The sequence below is a fragment of the Sinohyriopsis cumingii genome, unplaced genomic scaffold (genome assembly GCF_028554795.1).
Source record: "Sinohyriopsis cumingii isolate HCF-2022 unplaced genomic scaffold, ASM2855479v2 utg000348l, whole genome shotgun sequence".
NCBI lineage: Eukaryota > Metazoa > Mollusca > Bivalvia > Unionida > Unionidae > Sinohyriopsis > Sinohyriopsis cumingii.
In genome coordinates this window covers 1,577,652-1,601,081 of record NW_028315888.1, presented here as the reverse complement: position 1 = coordinate 1,601,081, position 23,430 = coordinate 1,577,652, and positions in this window count along the sequence as shown.

Genomic DNA, 23,430 nt, shown 5'->3' with positions numbered 1-23,430 from the left:
GTACTGACAGATTTCAGTAAAATATTATTTATTTATTTTTTCTGTTTTTTTATACTGAAATGTTAGATTTGCATGATTTTAACTACATAAACACCCATCAAAGTTGAGAAATCAGTCGATGCACACGATTTTGACTATCAAATACCCATCAAAATTAACAAATCAGTCGATTTGCATGATTTTGACTACCTAAATACCCTTCAAAGTTCAGAAAAACGCCTGATTTTTACGATTTCACAAGTAAATTAATATTTACAGTCCCATTCATCAAATCCAGCAAGTGGTCGGACTAGTCAGTTAGTTTGAAATTTATTCTTGATAATAGACGATTATGACATGATAGATAGACCTGATTGATCGGTTCTTGTACAATCAGAAATCCTGATGGTTCTTTTGGTGTGAACGACTAAAGAATAAATCCTTGCTGCGCTTGATTGACATTGTTGTGACCGTGCTGTAACTTCCTTCAATTACATCACACACAAGATTGACAACGGCCACCTGGGTTATATTTACTATTTCCGGGGATGCATGTCGTCCTTGCCCTTGTGGATTATTGTTGTATCGGAGAATAGTTGGTAACGGTAGTGATTCCCCGTATCGTGTAATTATTTCAGAAAAGAACTCATCGATGATTTTGTGGGTGGATTTTTTAAAATTCGGTTTCGTTATACAAGGGAGATTTATAATTTGGTAGATCAGCTTCTGTTATATAGTATTTGTTAAGAAATTGTTGTTTGTGGTCTATCCGTTTTGCACAAATTGTTGCCCGAATTACTCGCTGGTTAATATATTCCATGTCGGATACAAGTTGATCAATATTTCTACTTGTTAAATGATTTCGCTGCAATATCAAAAAGATGATCTTGGAAGTGTTGCTGTAGTCGATCTAGTTGTGTTTTATGTTCTTGATTAATGATTTCAAGATATTTGATAATTTGATCTAGGCGAATAAAATTAGAAAAACGTCCAGCTACGGGTAGTACATAATCAAAATACCACATCATATGGTCGAATCTAAAATCACTACCCAACGTTGAAGTTTTTATGTTAATAAAGTGTTGTTTGTACGATGGTGTAACATCGTGGTATGATTGTTTGTTTGTTTTATAATCAGACTTTTTGAGTTCAGGTGGTATCGGTTTCTAAGGTGGAGGAATTTCAGGCCATCTTTACACTTTTCTGGTCGAACTCTGATATATATCCACGGCGTAGTCGGGGGAGTTTATCTCGATTGCAGATGACTTCGTTGGTTCATGAGTGGTTATTGCTATTTTGGATTCTTTTCCAGTGATATTTTTTATTCTACGCGCTAATTCCTCATTGATTCCTTCGATTTCATAGCACCCAGTTGGTATTCCAACAACGTTTCAGTCGGGTATACCATCTAGTTTATTTTCATTTGCAAATACAAACGAATTATTCGCTGGTAATCCAAGAAATTATTTTGATCTGATATTTGGCCAGCTGTGGTATCCTCGCAACAGTGCCAGCGCAATCTCGCTTACAGGAATCGCAGTTGTAAAATTAATACAGAATTCAGGCTTGGTTGAGATTACTCTTATCATCGTGGTTTTTGGCGGAGTTGTATTTGTGGCTATCTCTTGAAGTTGTTCTGTCATTATTTATATTTTTCTTTTTTTAAATGGTGTTTTCTCTCCATTGTTCAAGTACTTTAGGAAACAACTCATCAATGTTATCGTTGGTGGATTTTCTTAACTCGGTTGTGTTCTACCCGGGAAGTTTAAAATTTGGTAGTTCAGCTTCTGTTATCAAATACGCTTTTAAAAATCGTTGTTTGTGGTCTATCTTTCAGTATTAATTATTGCTTGAATTGCTCGATGGTTAATATATTCCATGTCGGATACGAGTTGATTTAATATTTCAATTATTCTAATGACTTCGCTGCGATCAGAAATATCTTCCTGAAAGCACTGCCGTAGTCATTGTATTTGTACTTTATGTTCTTGATTAATTCGTGTAAAGAAACCAATAATTTCACTTAGGATAGTGATAACAAGATAAGATTCATCGGATTGTTTATAAAAACGCTAAAAAAATACGAAAATTGCTGTAGAATTCACAATCACTATCCGACGTTGCATTTTCTATATCGAGTAATCGTCGTTTGTAATACGGGTTAGCATCGTGGTATGATTGATTGTCCGTGATAAAAACAGACCGTTTAGGTTCCGGCGTTTCAGACTCTTCCACGTGGTCAGAGGAGTTTATCTTGATGACCAAAGTACCAAATTCAAGCTTGTTGAAGCTTACTGATCTTGTTTATTTTTTCTTCTTTTAAATGGTGGTTTATTACTTCATCGTATATCTTAACCATTAACCCGAATTCGGAATCTGATACTTTATCGTCGCTGAGGCTTGATGATAACAACGAAGATAATTTCGAATATGCGCCCGTGGCTGTTTTTAATTTTACAACTGCGTCGTTCAGTTTTGTGCTCGTGCACGTAGATATCTTTTTCGAGATAATATTAAAAACATCTGCGATTGCAGCCGATGATGAAACGCATATTGTTACTGTTATTGCAGTTGTTACTGGTGTCAGCGCTGATAATACTACCCTGGTGGACGCAACTACCGCGGATACCGAATAAACTATAGCGTCCAGCGTGATTACACGCCGCTTGTATTTTTTTACTCTTGTTGTATACTGGTCAATAATGGTTTTTAACTCTGACTGCCATTCGCGTACCTGATATTATCTTTGAACATTTAATGTTGCTGTTGACATTATTATTTTACGCAGTAACCAACTGAGGTGTTTCATCTACAAATTCTAGACACCACCAGTAAGATGTTGCGCTTAATTTCTTATCAGCTGCTTCCAGTATAAATGTTTCTTCGGTTCGGCTATTTCATATGATAGACATAACCCCGGAAAACGTATCAGTTGAATTCCGCCAGGGATACGTTGTTTATAATAACATGGTTGGTCTAATTGTCTACATGTTTTTCCACTGGGGCATCAATGACGCTCCTTCGCCCACCAACACCTTCAAGTAATATTGATTTGTCTCTGAGTATAACTGCAATTACTCTGTAATTAACACCAACTGATTTTTCGATAGCTCGAAAGTATATATCAACGACAGATTGCTTAACTAAAGATGTTCCAGCGAAAAGTAATAAATCGGATACAACAATGTAAAATCTAACTGCGATATTTTGCAAACCAGTATCAATATTTTGATCACGTCCCATAAATGTCATCAAACGATGATATGCACGTGCTACATAATTTTCTTCAAAATTCAATAATATATCCTCGGATGATTCTTGATGTCCGTTTATTCTCAAAGATACTTCAGAGACACCAAGTTTGTCAAATATCATTGGATTTCTTTCTTGATTGTCTAATTGTGTAGTATCCTGAAAAGCAAGAAAGCAGAAACACCTTGTTGTGATGATATATGCCAAGTAAATACAATGTCGACAGGATTTTGATTACTATCGGTAGTTGTTGTTAGCCATGATAATATCGATTTGTCTCCTTGATCCATAAAAGAAAGTAACTTTTGTTGTTCAACAAGTGATGGAGTCATTACCGGCATCCACAGTGAAAGTTTAAATAATATTACTTTACCAGCAGCACCACCTTCTCGCCAGATAGCATCATTATCTTCCTTTCAATGAAGAACAATTCTATGTTTAGCTCCAAAAATAACCTTTCTGACATTTCTGCAAAATCCCAAGATGTGAGACAGTGGAATTGCACATGAAAATCTCCTACGATCACCCTTTAACATTAATTGATGTGTTCTGAATCCTAAGTTGTAACTTGGATGAGCACCATGAACCACAGGCATCACATCGGCGTCGGCGTTGTCGGCAAAGTTTCTTAGTCGCTTTATATCGTACGGTCTTCCATCAGGTTGGTCAATATTATCCTTGGCGAAAATTATAATCTAACCAGCTGCACTAGTATAATCTTCTGAATATCTTGCTAGACCCATAATCGTTGTAGCAACGTCAACATTATCATGAATTGTCTCAATTTCTTTTCCATCGATCATGTATATGGCACTTTTAAATTACGCCATGATGCCATTATAACAAAGCCAACTCTGACATCAGCCCCGTATGGTGTATTAACGGCAACGTCTGTTACAAGTTCATCTGTGACTTAAATAAATGCTTCAGCAGGCAAGAAATATATACTTGTATCCTGGACTCGTATTTCAATTCGTCCACGCTGATTTGGCGATACTGCTTCATAAGAATAATACTGATAATCACACACAGACTCATCCTTGAGTACTGGTGCATCCATGTCAAACGCTGGGTCGGATATACGCTTAAACACTTTATTATAATTTGTTATCGTCTAACACGACGACCACTTCCTGATATCAGACTTATATGTATTTGTTCAGCCCCTTGATTCATCAAGGCTGCTAGTTTTTGATTTGTGGCTTGATTCATTACTTTACTGACATTTGCAGTCATCACTTCGATGCTTGGTAATTTCACTGGTTGTGGATGGACCGCTTTTGGTCTGCGTATTAATCTTGGTAATCTGTCCTTTACTGGCAACATTACCAATAGTACCAGGAGCTTTATGACGAACAACGTCAATAGCATTCATTGATAATTGTTTTGCGATCGGCATTGTTTTGGGGCTATCCTTCTGAATAAACCCTGAAGAACATCACCTAATCCATCTCCGTAAGTTGCTTTATAGCTTGGTAATTGCGACTTTATCACCCCAACTGCTATAAGTCCACGATCGGCTTTGTGTACAATCATCTTATTTGTTATTTATCTAATCGCAGTAATAACTAATCACTATGATAGTCATCAACGATTTCATCAATGAGTTCCCGATAAACATTAATATCCATGATACCACCTTGAAATAATCGTCGACAAATATCAGCTGCTTCATTGGTTAAATCCGAAGAATTATTTCCAGCTCGTTTACCCTTAATAAGAATTTCTAACCGTTGCAAGTCCTCGAGAATATTATTAGGACAGGCAATAAGACCACTTCCAGAAAAACCACTTCCGGTTGCTCCTTCTTCTGTTTCCGCGCCTTTCTTAAATAGTCTTAAGGGTGATCTTTGTTTCTTTGATTTTTTAATTTCTGACATCAACTTTTGCTGCGGTGGAGAAGATTGTTGTTGTTATATCATTGCTGCTGTTGTTCTATTTGTTTCACACTCTCTTTATGAAGTCTCTGTACTTCTTCAAAAAGACTTCTGTCTTCTAAATCATCATCTTTGGCTTGCTTTTTGTTTTTATATATGCGATATATCCATTTAATAAGATTACCGTAATTTACTTTTTCAAAACCGGGGTTTTGAATACTAGATTTATTAAATATACTAATTAATATTTTGCAGGTAAATTTTCTCTTTTAGTATTTATAATATCTTCGACAAAACCTTTCCTAAATTTTGCAATCAGTTCAACATTTTCTCTTATTGATTTAGATGCAAGTTCTTTTTTCACGTCGGCATCTTCAGCACGAATTTTTCCAATGCCTTCAAGTATTTCTTTGCCGACAGGTGGAAGTTCTCGAAAATCTTTTTTCTGTTTTTTTTTTTTAGTTTGCGCAGCGGTTTGTTGTAATACTAGAAGAATATCTTTCTTCCTCTCCTCCTCATCCTTAATATCTCCCCATATAGCTTTTTCAGTAACCGCTGTAATGGGCTTAAATAACTGTTCTGTACCCGTAGCAAATTCAACTTGTGCTTATTGACGTTCTTGAAGGTTTTGTCTTACAGAATCACGAACAAGAAGAAATGTTTTGATTGCTAATTTAGTGGTATATGCTTCACCGATTTTTGCCATTATTGATATAATAATGATTTAATTTATAGCAGCAGAGAGGGCACCGATTCCAACTTGACACCGACCGGATAACTACGATTTTTCGCGATCAGAAAAACTTATTAGCGATAGCCCAGGTAAGTCAATTAGAGTTTATTAAGTTCGTTGACAGGGTTGTCTTATACCGGATACTAAGACAATCGCGAATTTATTTTGGAGATTTCCAGGAAGGCTTATTTTGCGAAACGGAGAGTGAACCAATTAAAGCCTGTTCGCCCTCTCTGCTGCTCAATTAATTACAACTATGGGACAGCCTAACAAACTAAATGTAAAGAACAAAATGACCAAATGATTTTGACATGTCTTAGCGACCCGAGTATTCGGCAAAGATATCAAGATAGATTTAGACTGAAAAAAATCACATATTTAATTCAATCCACAAGCTGGGATAATAATCAAAACAAAGTTAGTCCATAATTACCAAAACTAGTAGACAGGCTAACAAACTCAAAATTAGTGAATGAATAAGAACAAATAATTTTGGCAAGTCTTAGCGACCCAAGTATTCGGCAAAGATATATGGCTTATCCAAATAAATGTAGCCTGAACATAAAATAACATCACATTAATAAAACAAAATAGGAACAATACTTATAACTAGTAGCCAGACGAATAAATTTAAAATTAGAGAATTTATAAGACCAGCTGTCTTGGACATGTCTTAGCGACCCGAGTATTAGGCAAAGATATCTGTCTTAATCAAATAGACTTAGCCTGAAAACAAAATAATAACATAATAATAGCTTCATGCAAACAACGAGGAAAATAAAACAAACGTACAGATTGATTAGCAAATACTTAGCCAAACCATAAACCCATGCATATAGAAACAAATTAACTGCAATAACCCTTAATCGAAATATTTTTTACAAAATTCTTTTATTTTTTCTTGCCTTAAAATTTTTTTGTGTTAATTAATTTCCTAGGACACCACAATCCTACAACATGAAGTTACGAACACTAACATCTTTTCCTACCACAAATTGACCGCAGATTATTTGTAGTACAACAAACTCAACTAAACTAAGGCACAACCTCTGCTAGAGGCATTAAAACAATTAGAATGCCTAGAAAAACCCAAAAAGCTAAAATATAGCAGGTGGTCTAAAAAGTCCAAGACCATCAGGGCCCGGTGCACAAGGCGGCAAAGCCTTTTAAGATAGGAAAACTTACAATAACCCCAAAATTAATATCTGTTAGGAGGTCCAAACCGCAAGAAATTTCAGGTCCGGCTGCATAATGCGGCAACCAAGTAAACTAGAAAATATGAGGTGGTCCAAACACCAAAGTACCATCAGGCCCAGTTGCACAAAGCGGTGCACCATTAAGCCTAGAAAGTGTAAACTTCCATATACAAATGGGTGAACCAAAACCAAGAACCACCAAGAACCACCACACCCAAATAAGACTCAAGAAATACAGTTTAAATAACCCTACAGACTATCACTAAGCGGTCACTGGTGCAGTACTATCTTTGAAAAAACGGCACAGAATATATCTCCAAGCATCCGTCAATTCATTAATCTTTTGGTAAGTGGGTCAAAACTGTATACCCTGGATAAACCAAGGTGCCTTCCTAGTAAGCAGGCTCCATTCTGACCTAACCTTCCTCCTCGCCACCGGCGGACATTAAATTAATAAACGTGCATAGCACATATTAAATACATGAAGGGAGAGACTCTTTTTCCTCTCTTCATAAACAATTAATTAACCCTCCACATGGGAATAAAACCTAGATGTCCCAATGTGACGTCATAGTGGCGACCAATCGCTACATACGGCTTGATTGACACCTCGCGCAGCTAATGCAGACTCGGGTGTGTGCTGGGTCTCGCTTACATTTAGGTCACTGAGGTCTATGAAGCCAGTCATATTGACCCAAGACCTAACGGCTCAATTAAAAAGTGCCTTATATGCACAGTAATGCCTGGGGGATGCGGCTGTAATTTCTTCTCCCCAGGATCAATTAAATAGTCCACTCATGGACATTATCCAGACGTACATGCACGTATGGGCGAAAACATCTATAATTTAAATGATGATGATGATGATGATGATATTGATGATGATGATGACTAACACCAGATGTGAATGAAGGTATCTAGATGATATAGAATTCGGTCAGTTCTCTCGAATAACGAATTTAACACTGACAACTATTCTATAACACTTAAGCCCATCTTACAATGAAAACTGATTTGTTTTGATTCAGTATAGCAAGAGTGTACGTAGTGTGATTTCGATCAGTTGTAATACAACAGAGAAAAATTTAATCAAATTGGGTATGAACGGAACGGTTTAGTAGATTATCGTCGCTAACAATAATGCTACGGCAGCTACATCTTTCACTTTTGAATGATCTACTCAGTCTTTCCTTTCATCATAAGATTTTAATGCATTTTGTCTTCTTTCACCCTGATAACTCTGAGATATATATTAAAGATACTGTAGATATGTCCGTGATCATTTGTTTATCTGAATGCACTAATAATTCCGTTACAAACCCTAACTACTATTAGTTGTGATTTAAAGCAAAGCATAACCATACATTCCTTTTATTCTATTCAGAGGACGAAATCAGTTGCAACAAAATGCTACAAATGCATTAGGCTATGTGTTTTGAAAATCAAGCGCAGTTGCTACAACAATTTACATTTGGACAGAATTTACTGTAAACTTCCAATAAGTCCCGCACGAACCCTAAAAGCGAATCTTCGCCTGTTACAAGAATATACCCCCTGCAACAATAATTAAAGTCTATAAATATAGAATCAGGCAGATCAATTACTCTGTAAGATGAATGATATTTATTTGTGCCACACCACCCAATCTAGTACCTCTGTGCTATCCATGTATTGGTGGAAGACCTATGCATGGCTTATATTTTACAGGTGTTTCTGACCAGTGCTGAAACAGATATAACAGATATTCAAAACATTCTTATTGTACTTGCGGTATGTAGTAGGAGCCTTTTGACAGCAATTATAGTTCGTAAATCACGCATTCATGATGATATTTTTGGACAAAAATACAGATCCAGTTGATAAAGATTTTGAGGATAAAATATAGCACTGTTCCACACATCTGCGTCAGCCAAATATATATTTATCGGATAAATAAACGAAACATCATACTCGATGAATGAATGGAGATGCATGAAACAAACAATCTAAGTAAATGAGATTGGGAGGTAATCAATTTTATATTATCTGATACATGCTATGTATGATTATGTTTGATCATGTATTATGCAATGCGATTTAAAATTAGCTTTATTCGTCATAAGGTCTTTTACAAACAAATATAAAGATTTAGGTAGTGTTTAATTCTGATTAAATTGGTACGAAACAGTTGATTACACCTGTATACCTGAACCTTTATTTGTCTCATACTTATGAAATTCGATAAAAGCTAAATATTTTTATATTCGTAGTTTACATTCATTCAGAGTTATCTCTTAAAATTGGATTTACATGCCTTTAACATAATGTGCAAGCGATCGATCAAGATTGTAAAGAGAACACGATATCCTATTTTAGTAAAGATTAAAAATGTAAGTTTCTAGAAGAGTACAAAATAAATAATGAGCAATGTCTGTAAGTTTCTGTTTATATCAAGGTTTGTTATACGACTGTGGAGAAGAAACTAAAGAACATAAAAATGAATGGAGAGTGAAAAAGGAAACACTTGCAGGAGACGGTATACAGTAACTTCATTCGCAGTTTAAGTAATATATAATTTTCTTGTGAATCTTATTTTACCTCCTTTGCAAGTATTTACATTAATCAGGGTAGTATATCGCTTATGGGTGGCCGAGAAGTCTAAGGCACTCGTTTTTACAGATGAACGCCATCCCACTTTTTATGTCTGGGTCTCACTTCAGGGCTCGTTAAAAGTGGGTATGTCAGAAATGTTGCTAACGGTTCCCTTGGAGCGATGGATCATGCCTGGTTCTTCCTCAGCCACACTAGCCGTCATATACAGCCTATGATACGCTACAAAATGGCATTAAACCATAGTGTGATTCTGAAACGCAAAAAGAAATAACTACATCAATGTGTCGGTTCTAAGACAGTATATTTAACAACATCTTATTAAAAGTGAGCTTCCGTGAAAATGATAATATTAGAGTTCACCTTGAGCAACTTGTTATCACCCTTTTTATGAGTAGTTCTGTGCAAGAAGATAATTGATTCTCACGAGCGATGTCCTACACCAACATCGTGTAGTTTGCTCGTTTTGTTAGTGGCAAGACACCAGAATGTCTATCTAAAAGCTTGTATCTGACGGAGTGTATAGATGATTTTGACGATTCGAAAGTTATATAGTCGTTGAAGTTTATTTTCGTCTTTGGTCCAGAGCCAGGCCATAATATTTTCAGCAGAGAGAAATGAACTTAAGGACATTTTAAAGGGTTCAGTGTATCTTCAGATATTTTATCGCGGGGTTTTGGAAAGGATTATATAAGACTGGCTAATTGTTGACTAAATGCAGGTATATACTCTAATGTATATTAATAGGGGTGATTGTTTGGGGAAAATAACTATAAGACATGTAAATAGTGTGGAATTGAGCTACCGTTCACATTCGGATCGTTGTCATTGTACTCTAATGGGATCATCAGTTATCATATAGCACACATATCCCAGCAGTATTCTCTTGACATAATAAATATTCTAAGTGTTAAGTACAAATGAAATACAATTCTAAGTAAAAGCAAATATATTCTTTTCCCACAGTTGCCACAATTTTCCACATATAAGATTTTTATGTAATATAAAAACGAGGGGGCAGCATCCACCATTTATAATAATCCATTAGCAATTTACATAGATCAGAAAACAATCCGTCTAGATTCTTACATATGTAAAAGTTACATAAGGCGGATCTATCATCTAAAACATTATCGTCTCAATATTGTATTTCCCCAGGGTGGTTGTTGAGGAAATGCATTTAACTTCTAAGTCTTACTATACTATGTGATTCAATATTATGGACGATTACAACGTACATAAAGTGGATAAGATAGTTAAGATATATATATATATATATATATATATAGAGAGAGAGAGAGAGAGAGAGAGAGAGAGAGACATACATACATACATACATAGAGAGATAGATACATGGAGAGATAGATAGATATATGTGTGTGTGTTTGGATTTTTAACGTAGCTTTAACAATTTTTCAGTCATATCGCTACGATATCTGCAGTGCGACAGCTTATAGTGATACCTGGCAACGGGGCATCGTTCTGAAGACATGTAGCATGATGTCCCACCCAGTCACATTATCCCGATGCCAGGCCGACCAGTCCTAACACTAACCTCTTAATGCTGAGCGTCAAGCGACGCAGCTGTGAGTACCATTTTTGTAAGTCTTTGGTATGACTCGGCCGGGGATCGAACCCACGACCTCTCGCATCTAACCACTAGGCCACCGGAGCTAAAAGTCTGATAGTAAATGCTGGTTTATAAAATAGTCCACTTATGTATTACACTAGCTAGTCAAATATATTTAAGTATAGAAGGTGTATCTCAGTCGCACATATGAAATGTTCCGGCTAGAAATAAATAAAATTCTCATTGTAATGGACAATGTTTTGAAACAACATGCAAAATTGTAAAGTGTTTTTTTTTATGGACATTAAATAACCCAAACTATATACTCAATTTTATCTACTTGAGATAGGATGGTCAATTTTATGAAAATATGAAATTGAAAATAAATTTACTTTCTAACAAGCAAACACATGTTAATATGGGTTTATTCAAGTGAATGATACATATCCTTAAGGATGATTTAAAGCACATAAAAATGATCCTTTGAGTTGATAAATGTTAATAAATTACTGAGTCCATATGATGATAGTGAACAAAATATTCACAAAGATACCCACTTATTGTTATAAAAAAAAAAATAATATATTACAACAAATGTTTTAATTAGCATGCCCGTTATTGGCCAGTTAAGAATACAGCTGGGATCTAGTCTTGAAGCTTCCTGTTTTCTTCTAATGACAAGATGCGATAATGAAAAACAATCTCACATAACAAACTATTGATACGCATATTAAACATGAAAAACATATGTTGCATAAAATAAACGTGTTAGATTTAAGAAACATGACACGTACATTAGTTGTTTGGGGATTTTACAACACAAACCATTGTATAACCTGTCTCTCTTTTGGATTTTTGACAATATTTTCTTCAAACTGTCTTGTATTCAGCCACGTTTAATGTCAGATTCATAATTACCATTATTTTTTAATTGTTTTATTGTCATTAATATTGCATGAAACCAATTTGCTTTTTAAAACAATACAAAGAAAATTCTACTGCAGATTCATCTTTAAATTTAAACATTTTTCCAGTGTCCATCGTCAATGGTAATTGATGATAGTCTGAGTCCTTAGATCTATCAAACCCCAAACCGAAACCTCTGTATCATTTGTCATATCATCATATAAATCTTCTGCCAATATTCCCTTAATCAAGTTACAATTGTCAGTGTACCATACTCTATTAGAATGATTTGGTTTCCCATTATCGCCTGTTTTAAAACAACAAAAGATTTAAATGTATGAATAGTAGCCTGAGTCGTTTGCTTATCGTCCTAATCGTCTTCCTTATAGCATGCTCATGTCACCTTTTCGACACTCTGTACAATCTAACATTCTCAGTTTTGTATTATTAGTTTTGATCGTCTCTCTGCCTTATAATAATGTGAGTATGTCATATTATGTGATGTCAGAAAATACTATACGCAGAATGTACAGGGAGTAGCATATCTTCAAATATTTCTAAGCCAACATGAATAAACATGACCAAATTTCGCTCATAATACATTGGCACGTGACCATAGTCTCTGTGCTTCTACCACATATATATTATATATTGTAGTACTTGATGCTGAATAGTTTGGTATTTCAAGGCTATATATTACAATGTGGGTAACATATAATTGTCAAAGCAACGCGACAGAACAGCCCCTTTATCCTGAATGTGTTGAATCACAAGCAGAGCTTAAGTCAAATCTATGAAATCGCACAATATAACAGGTGTCTTCGAAAAACAGGAGTAAGTTCACGCAAGAACATTACAGTTGAACTAAAACTGTTCATTTCATCAGAGAACTTTCCCATAAATAGCAATTAATCTCACATTCTTAACACGCGTAAGATAAAAGAATTGATAAAGAAACAATGGAAACAGGATATGATAATTAAATCTTCAGTCAACAGTCCTTGCATGTGAGGGAAAGGGACTACATAATAAATGCATTTGCAATTACGAAAATGAAAATATCACCATGGACTATTCTTAAAGAAACAATCATTCTTTACTTCACTAAAATAAGAATATCTAGCAAGTACCAATTTAATTCAAGTGGTATTCCAAATAAATTCTAATATTAAATGTGTTGATTTGTTTGTATTCTCTAACGAGCTAATGTGCAAATGGCCCAAAATGTGGGTATGTGTTACGCCTTTGATATATCAAAATAATATAATCCAAACAGTCCTTATCTGCATTCACTATAATTCCAAATAAATGTTTTAGCTATTGAATATTATTAAGCATTTTGTTACTGCAGTGAACAATAATTTGAATAAATATTCTAACCAAATAAAAAACCTGAATAGAACAATAGCAATATTCACATTGCAATCTTTCGGCGACATCATATTTTCTATGTATTTAGATTTTAAATGTGTGTATATGTGCAGGAATATGGTAGATATTCAAATACTTTTTTTTCTATCAAAATCGTTGTGACCTTTAACCATCCATAAAAATAGTGCGAAATACGATAACCTTAGATCTTCAAGGTAGAGAGTTAAAGTTAGGCCAACTTCGAAGTTAAGTAGCTTGTGGTCATGACCAGCATGATTTATTAGATAATGAGAGGTTCACCATTGGATCAGGATCGGACTGCCGCTCTCCTTAATGAGAATTATCACTCGCCACTGCCTGTATTCCCCTTTAATCAATCGGAAAGAGGGTGTCCGATTTACAGAACCATTTGTCTCATGAACCGAACGTCCTTATGTTCTCTGGATGATGCACACCAGAGTCAACATTGACTTAAACATTGTTAATGTTCTTTGTCAGGTTCATAATCAATTTAATCATTGACAAGTATCCTAAATGTGGACAACATTTCAATCTAGGAAAGTGTGTTATTTTATATCTTGCCCAATCTGTTCGCTAGACAGTATAATACACTAGTGCATGAAATATATCTCCTCTTTTCATTAGTAATGTTCATGTTCATAATAATACATCAATGGAATGTTAATGTTTTATATTTTCAAAGCAGTAGAGTTACAAAATGAGTCTCGCCAACTCTTGTTTCTTTGGTAACTGTTGGCCCATTCAAGCCTTAGGAATTATGGATATATTTATGTATATGATCAGTGAAGCTATTCATTAGACTTAAATGTGAAAAGATATTACTATGTGATCCATCTAAATTTCCATGTTTGCAGATATATTCCCTTCTTATTTAAGACAAAAATGTATCTTAAAATATGCATATTTTCATCTGTGGGAATATACACAATAACAAATACAGGAATCTTATTTTAATAATTATATTTTTTTAAACTACACATACTTATGCACAAACCAGACATGTTTCATGCAAATGAAGACCTAAATATAACGTGTGTGTGTGTTCTGGATTTTTAACGTAGCATTAACAATTTTCCAGTCATATCGCTACGATGTCTGCATTGTTTCAGTTTATAGTGATACCTAGCACCGTGGCATCATTCCGAAGACATGTAGCATGATGTCCCACCCAGTCACATTATCCTGACACCAGGCTGACCAGTCCTTACACTAACCTCTTAATGCTGAGCGCCAAGCGAGGCAGATGTTAGTACCACTTTTATAAGATTTTGTTATGACTCGACTGGGGATTGAAACCACGAACTCCCGTATCCGAGGCTGAGGCTCTATCCACAAGGCCATTAGAGTGGTCCTAAAAATAAGGAAAGTAGCGAGAATCATTCTTGATCGAAATTTTGTGGTCCACCAAACATCGGCGACTAATTAAAATGCGTCTAATTCAGCTGATACATTAGTAGGAGTTATCCATACATATTAATGCATTATCCTTGGGTGAAAAATATACACATTTTATAACAACATGACTGTCTTTTTAAGAACACGTAATGTATGGTATGCATGGTATGTATGTATTGTATGTATGGTATGTATGTATGTTGGTTTGTATGGTATGTATATATGGTATGCACGGTATGTATATATTGTATGTATGGTATGTATGCTGGTATTATGGTATGTATGTATGTTGATATATATATTATATATGGTATGTATGGTATGGAATGAATGGCATGTATGCTTTGTATGTATTGTATGCATGGCGTGTATGGTAGGAATGGTATATGTGTATTGTATGTAAGTATGTACGGTGCGTATTTATGTATATATGTATGCAAGGTGTATATATATATATATATATATATATATATATATGTGTGTGTGTGTCTGTGTGTGTGTGTGTGTGTGTGTTCTATGGTATGTATTGTAAATATAAATTAAGAAAAAGAGGTATGAACACCATACTCTGCTTTCATCACAGTGAATAGTTGCATTATCTGCATTTAATATCCTTGGATTTGTGCATAACATATGGGTACTACTTAATCCCTTAAATCAGCAAACGTGTGCGTCTACCTCTCAGACGACCACATTCCCCCTACTGTCTAAAACTCGAACGGATCCAGTTTCCCCCACTGTCTTCGATAGTGACAAGTATGAGTATGCCATTTGATATTTTGGACAGTTTTCCACACGTTCAGTTAGGAAATTTACGCCATTTGTTCACAAAATTGTACTATTTCCTCGTATATTAATATTTACGAGTACATAAAATAATTTAGAGGTTGGAATAATATTGAGAAAGCACCTTTGATATGAAACATTCCAGATATAAGAGGCACAAACACTATTAAACTTGTTCAAACGTCCTGTAAAGGTCAATATATGTACACAATGCTATTCAATAAGTCAATAAATTTTATATGAAAACCTTATCGCCCTAAACCTAAAATAGCCATGTCTAGATGTATTTTCGATAACATTGTTCTACGAGAATTCGATTATATAAATAAATAATGAATATATAAATGATCAGTCTAAATCACCTTGTCATGCATACTTGTCGAAAGAAAATTTCACAAAATGGTTGAAATGTAAGTGCGTTTATTATAACAAGGTCTTGAAAACTAATTTGCATTTCAACTGTTTGTGGAAATCAGGCGGAAATACCAAGAAGTCACGACGATGTTAACCATCGGTGGGGTGCTCGAAATACAAAAACGATGATAGTACTCATTTATTATTAATCTGATCAACCTTCTCCAAATTTTCTATATGTTATCCTTGTTTTCTATAGTATTAAGGGTACATCAGTACTCGGGACTTTCCTGGTGTTTTTACATACCGAAGAAGTATTATTCATATGAGATAAATAATGAATAGCAAGCCTTTGTACCCTTGATAGTTTCAACAGGAGACCTGGCAGTTGTGCCTTGTTTCAACACTGATGAGAACTATTCCTCATTTGAATTGTATTGATGATCTTACGTGTAATTTATACTTGCAATAGTAAAGTCGAGTTTAAAGGTGGGTTAAATACGGGTTGTTTAATGAAGATATGGAATAGACTTACACAGAAAAGAAGAGTGTAAATCATCAACTTAAACCGTTGACGTTAGACTTATATAGATAATCTTGGAGATACATTTCATAAAACGAACAAAGGTACTCTTCACATAGGGTTAAATCAGTTTTAAAATGGATTGGTAACAGCATTGCCAAAGCGATGCTAATTTGGGGATAACATGTCACCTTGAAAGAAACCGGTAAAAAAAACAGAAATATGGTATTTCAGGCAGGTTTCTTCTAACTTTGTCGAACACACACAATCCGCCAAAGCATAGTCAAATATAATAATGCGATTGCAAATGAAAACGCCTGTACTTACCAACCATAGAGACTCATCCATCCATCCATGCTATTCCACGAAAAGTTTTCAATGCAGCGTGCCATTGCACGAGGGATAGTAATACTCGTCATATTTCTAAGTCAGAAAATTTAACTTTCCAAGAATGAATTTCCTGATGTCGCTACAAACTTCATTAGAACTGTATTTTGTAGGCATATTTCTATTGCTGCACATATTCCCACTGTATGACTGCTGCACAGCATCATACCATTTCCTACTATAGAACACTTTCCGAATTAGAACTGGTGAAAGTTAAAACTTATCCATAGAAAATGTGTATTTTATTTATTGTCAAATCCATAAGGCAACCATCGATTAAATGTGATAATAAAGTAATATCAACTGATTTTATGTTTCTATTTTCTCAGGCGTAGAACTTGTGTAGTTAGGGTCAAAAGGTCACACCATTACCCTCATTAACATATTCGCCTTCATGTGTACTACATGTACATATATTTGGTAGAGAAAAGAAAACAGCACGTGAATAAAAACTCTCATTGAGAAATGTTGGAACACATAGCCATTATAACTTTTTCTTGTTCTTTTATTTTCCTTTTCTAAAGTGGCATTTATAATTAGATTCTACATAGATAATTATCCGATTTTTGTAAAAGAATACAAAACCTAATGATATAAAAAGATAAGCAATAATAGTTTCTGCTTACCCAGATCCATGGTTTAACCACTATTATAATGCTTGGAAATCTAAAATATAAATATCTAGCTAAACAATGTTAGCTATTATTTTAAGGGTCTATTAATATATGCATGAACATTTGCAGAATTTTGTACAGTTGTTTCATTTTGCAACGAATGTAATATGTAGCATAGTACGCATGTCAATGCAGAGTGTAGGATATTGAAAGTGTGAACGCAAATTTGTTACACATTTCACGTGTTTGTGTCATTTGATGAATATTGGCTGTGTTAGTGCTAAATGTGGCATATTGTGTATGTTAACACGGCTTGTAGCATATATTGAACAAAAGCTTTAATGTATCATCGTTTATTGCACCTAAAGATTCGGTGATTTTATTTAAACTGTGCAGGTTATATACTTGTTAGGTGTAGGTATGCAACGGAGTTTTACTTTGTTTCCTCCTGCACCAGTTTTTCAGAAGTTTCCTGAAAAAATACGTTGTAAAAATGGAAAGTTGGAAATTTAAATTTGTCACTCACTTCTCTTAATTTCCTTGAAATATTTTAAGGATATCAAAAAGGCTTTAGACATGTTTTGCGTTTTGTGCAATAAAGATTTCCGTGTATTTTCCTGTCGCACTTTTATAGAAATATATTGTAAAACTTCAGTTTATCGTTGTTTTTCCATCCAAGCTGTTCTAAGAACACTTGATATGCGGTTGAGCTAAATGTACAATAACGTTTCATTTTAGTCCTCTGTGCCAACATTTGAGAAGTGTCTGAAAAAAGAGGACTTTCCAGAATTCAACATGCATTGCCTCGTCTAAATGTCACTTGGTTTTCAGAGAAAATGTATATGATGGATAAGTGTTTGGCGTATGAGCAATGAAATTTCTTTTTTTTTTTCCCTAACACAGCTTAAGAAAATTTGTTAAAACGTTTTTGAGTAGATAAGAGGTTGGGATGGGCGCACATTAAACGTCAGTTATCTTATTGGGTGACCATGATAATTATAAATAACTATTATATTTACGTACGTGCAAGTAGAGTCCAACTGCAAATAATATAGACCCTTATTTGCCATCGCAAAATGCGCTGGCAAAACAGTTTGTTCTACTGATTACTCCTTACAAATTCAATCGACTAGTATATGCAAGTACAGTATCCAAAGCAGATTTAGATTTGGAATTGACGTATAAGAGCATATTTGCGATGCTTTGAAATAGGTGTTCCAAATAAGTGTATGAATTATTAATGTGCACGTGGGTTAACACGTTTGGATTGAGTTTATCCAAGTCAGAGCAATTAGTACGGTCAACTATTACAGTTTGTTAAATATCCAGTATAAAAGAAAGTTTGACATAGGTGTAAAAAGTTAACTTTCCCATTTAAGTCCTTTTAGATTTTAGTCACAGTTGTTGGGCATCTGTATTCCATGAACAGAAATAACTTCCGCCTTTCCATTAAATTTTACCATCACCAGGTAGGCTATGCTTTTAAATTCCAAAAGCTTGCTTCATTTTGGAGTTGATTTGAATTTATATTTTGCATTCAAGACTTTTGTTTGTGTTTCATTAGAAATTCATATGCAAACAAATACACGATTAAATTTACCTAATCGTTTGCTTCGTATTTAGAAGCTAACTTGTATTTTGCTTAGCTTTATGTGAAAAAATATGGCAGAGTTAATTTGAAACATTGTATAATTTTTGCAAAATGAATTGTGCAATATTCCGCTACTTAACTTAAGGAAATAATGTTTACACGAAAGTCATACGCATATATTCTGTATTACTTTTGAAATGATTCAATTATTATCAGATGCAAAACAGTAGAAATGGTAGACTTATTTTACCCAGTTTAAGTATGCTAGTCTTGTACTTATGTAATCGTGTGATCATACGTACAGTGGCATGGAGAACTAAATTGTCTTCCTTCCAACCTTTATTGTTTACTCGATGTCCTCTATTTTCCAGCATTCTAGAAAAAAATTCGTTTTCAACAATGCATCATGAAACTTTAATATGTCGTTTATCATACTTGTGTTTTGAAAATTGTATATATCGTGTACCATATTACTTAATTTATTATCTAAAACAATTATGTTTTATGAATGGATATCATCACTCTATGAACAAAAGAGACTGAAGTTTAAAATAAAACAAATGTTTTCATTATTGACCAGAATTGAAAATATCCATTTCAAGAACGAATTAATTGTAGACTAACTCATTTGCATTGTTTCATTAACGTGCAGTTACGTGAATACGAGTCTATACATTTCCCTGTTTGGAATTACTGCTGCCTAGATTTTGTCTTCTTCTTAAATGACAAGTTTTAGAGTTTAACTCGATTTATGTGCTTTTCAATCCAGTTCTTTCATTTTCATACATTCATTGTGGCATTTCCTACACTTTTAACTGATTCTCAATCCTGGTCTGAAATTTATGTGAGACACGATATATGACTTATTCTTTGTGAATTGTATATCTTGTTATCTCACCTAAACATATGCCAGTAAGCATCTCACTGTATTTATAAATTCCAGTGTGGTTAGAGCGTCCGCCTCGGATGGGGGAGGTCGTGGGTTCGATCCCCACCCGAGTCATACCAAAGACTTACAAAAATGTTACTAACAGCTACCTCGCTTGGCGCTCAGCATTAAGAGGTTAGTGTTAGGACTGGTCGGCCCGGTGTCAGGATAATGTGACTGGGTGGGACATCATGCTATACGTCTGCGGCATGATGCGCCAGTGCTAGACATCACCATAAACTGCCACATTGCAGACATCATAGCGATATGATTGAAAAATTGTTAAAGCGACGTTAAAAAAAATATCCAAACCAAATCCAAAATAAATTCCAGTGTTCAACTTTGTAGAACATAGATGATGATATTGGTTAGTCTGCATCTTGATATGTATCTGCGTACAAAACAAATCAACAGTGAACAATGTACTAAATCATAATACGTTGAAATGTGTTTTGTCATATTTTCTTCCTCCGTTTGTAATTTCCGAAGATTTTTGTTATTTATTTTTATAACTTCGAGGCATTTTTCCCGAACGTAATGTTCAAGCAATAAAACTCTTTTGATTATTTTACGATCGTATTTTAAACAAACTAATTATTTATCATCCATTTAGATAATTCTCTTCAGGTGTAGGTCCAACTATTTTAAAACTATCCACATAAGACAATTTTAAATTTCAATTTGATATGAAAGTCTGAGAAATTTAGTGACAATGTGGCATGATTATTAAGAACCTTAGTTGTTTTCTTTGACGCCATCCAAAGCACAAACAACATAGACCATGATACCGAGCACCATTATTTGACGGCAATTCTCGGTGTGTGTTACCAGATGATACTAGTGATGTTATCATGAGCCTAAAGTTTTATATTGGACACACCACTTTTTATACTACTGTCTTTATAAAATAACAATACTCATACTACGAAGACACATGACCATGTATCACGGTCCAGGTTAAAACTGAATATCGACTATTGCTTTATACAGCTGACAAACAAACGCGTAGACTAAATTTCACAAATGCGGACGGCTGCTTAGCTACGGCAATCATATTTTTATTTGTATTCGGCGCTGAGGTATAAAAAAGCAAATTTATATGGCGGTCAGATATAGGAGTTATCAAAAATATACATAATATCAAAATATATTTCTGCCGTTATTTTCGTTGTGCCAAATCCACAACGGCAATATATTGCTATTAAGATGTCAAAATGCAACACCACAGACTTGCATTGATTGGAATGTACTAGTGCTCAGGATATAGCATATCACAGAACCATGAAACTCTTTATTAGAACCTCTGTATTACAGTGAAATGTAAAACAGGATTATAGTTTTAACATTGTTGTCATTACATGAAATCCAATACAAATACACCGAGAAAGAAATGGTATAAGTGATTGTATGTGGCATCCAAACTTTCGTATACACAAGTGAATAGGGGCTGGCCATTTACTAAGAAATCGGGCTTGGGGTTCGGATTAAAAAGAAATTTAATTACTCAAATAGTTTAAAATATTCTTGCGTCCTGCTCTAATTTGATTTTTGAAAAATCTACTGTCATAGTTGAAACAAATTATCTTGAGGTAAAATGAACAAACCAAAATTGTAGTTAAAACCAACTTTCTGGGCGATAGGCCTTTACTGCCTACACCTAATCATACATTATATGGTCTTTCATGTTGACATAATGCTTTACATGTTAAAAGTCGCATTTTGTAAAAAGTATTAAATATTTGTATCACAAGACATTTTGAATATCATACAAAATTAACATACCAAGATGAAGATAAATTTGTGTATATTATCACTGTGTATGCTTTGATCAACAGTTCTTGTTTTGTTGTTCCCTTAACACAAAATGATTAGTCATAGGAAAACAAAGTGCCATACATTTATGACATTCAAAATCGTGAGATATTTCATTTTAGTAATGTACGCTAAAATAAATAAACTTTTGTCTCTTAAAAAAAGAAAGGATTCTTTTCGAGATCAGTATTTAATTGACCTATACAATGTTCTTGTTCTAAAGTTATATCAGTTTCTCAAAAGTAATCACCAGGGGCCATTTTATACAGTTTACTTATTATGTGGCGCGTGCTTATGCAGTACCCATTACTCCAACTGCCTCACCACTAAATAACCTAATTGTATTTCTTAGGCATAAAACACTATATAAGATCCAAACTAAAGCATTATTACTCTTTCCTGTATTTTGTTGTGACCTGTATATAGATCGCTGTATATATGCAGAATCTACTCGTAAATTATGAATATGTTATTTTTGGTGTAATAGGTAGTAGTACAGGTAGCTGAGAGCATTCCCAAATGATGCTAACACAATTTTCAGGAACCTTGAAGTGTGTCATAACAACATGAAAATTTGTTTATCTCATCTAATTTGTGAGGTTGCCTTTGTGGTTTAGATATATGTTTACCCCACACAGTAATGTTCCCTTATTGAATTAATGAGGACATTTTTTCCATCGAAAATTATCAATTATTAACACGGGACAATTTTGGTATAATGAATCATACAGTTGTTCTTGAAAAGCTACCAAGAACAGCACAGTCTCATTGTCATAAAATTTTATCAGAATCAATTATTTCGAAAAAGAACATTAAACAAAATAGGTTTTAACATAATTAATGTATTTAATATAAATTCTTCAGTGCTGAATCTTCATGTTTTTTCTTTGGATTTTTAGTAATATGCTTACTAGAGAAGGCAAGATGATGTATGCTAAAAACAAATAATTACATGTAAACATGCATTGTATTGTCTTTTAATTATTCTAAAAATGTTAAAACTTCTAATAACAAATATGTAATAATCAAACTTCCATCAAAAAGACTATTTTTATTTTTCAGGTTGATTTTAAATCTATAATGTGTTTATTTCTGCAAGAAATAAGCAAGCAAAACTTACTAAATATAAAAATACATGTTTAATTTGAATAACGGCCCACATCGAGTGTACGTTTTACCATTTTTCATTTTCAAATACAAACGATGAAACATCTAACATATGAAAGATGTCAAAAATAAATACAAACACACATGTCTATCAATACAGATAATTAATGGGTATATGGTCAAATAAAATAATGTCTGAATGGAGTTCCATCCTCTTTTTCCTCTTTTGTGATAGCTTTATTCGCTTTACAGTCTGATTTAAATTAGATCTTCATTATCATACTTGAAGATCTGACAGCGACCGCTTAGGGGCAATGTTCTCGTGACTTATATTATTACCATAATCGTTACTTTTATCAGACAAGCAAATGAAGTCTTTCATCTTCGCGATTTAGAGGCTGAGCAGTATGGATGAAGAGCATCAATAAGCGCTGAACGA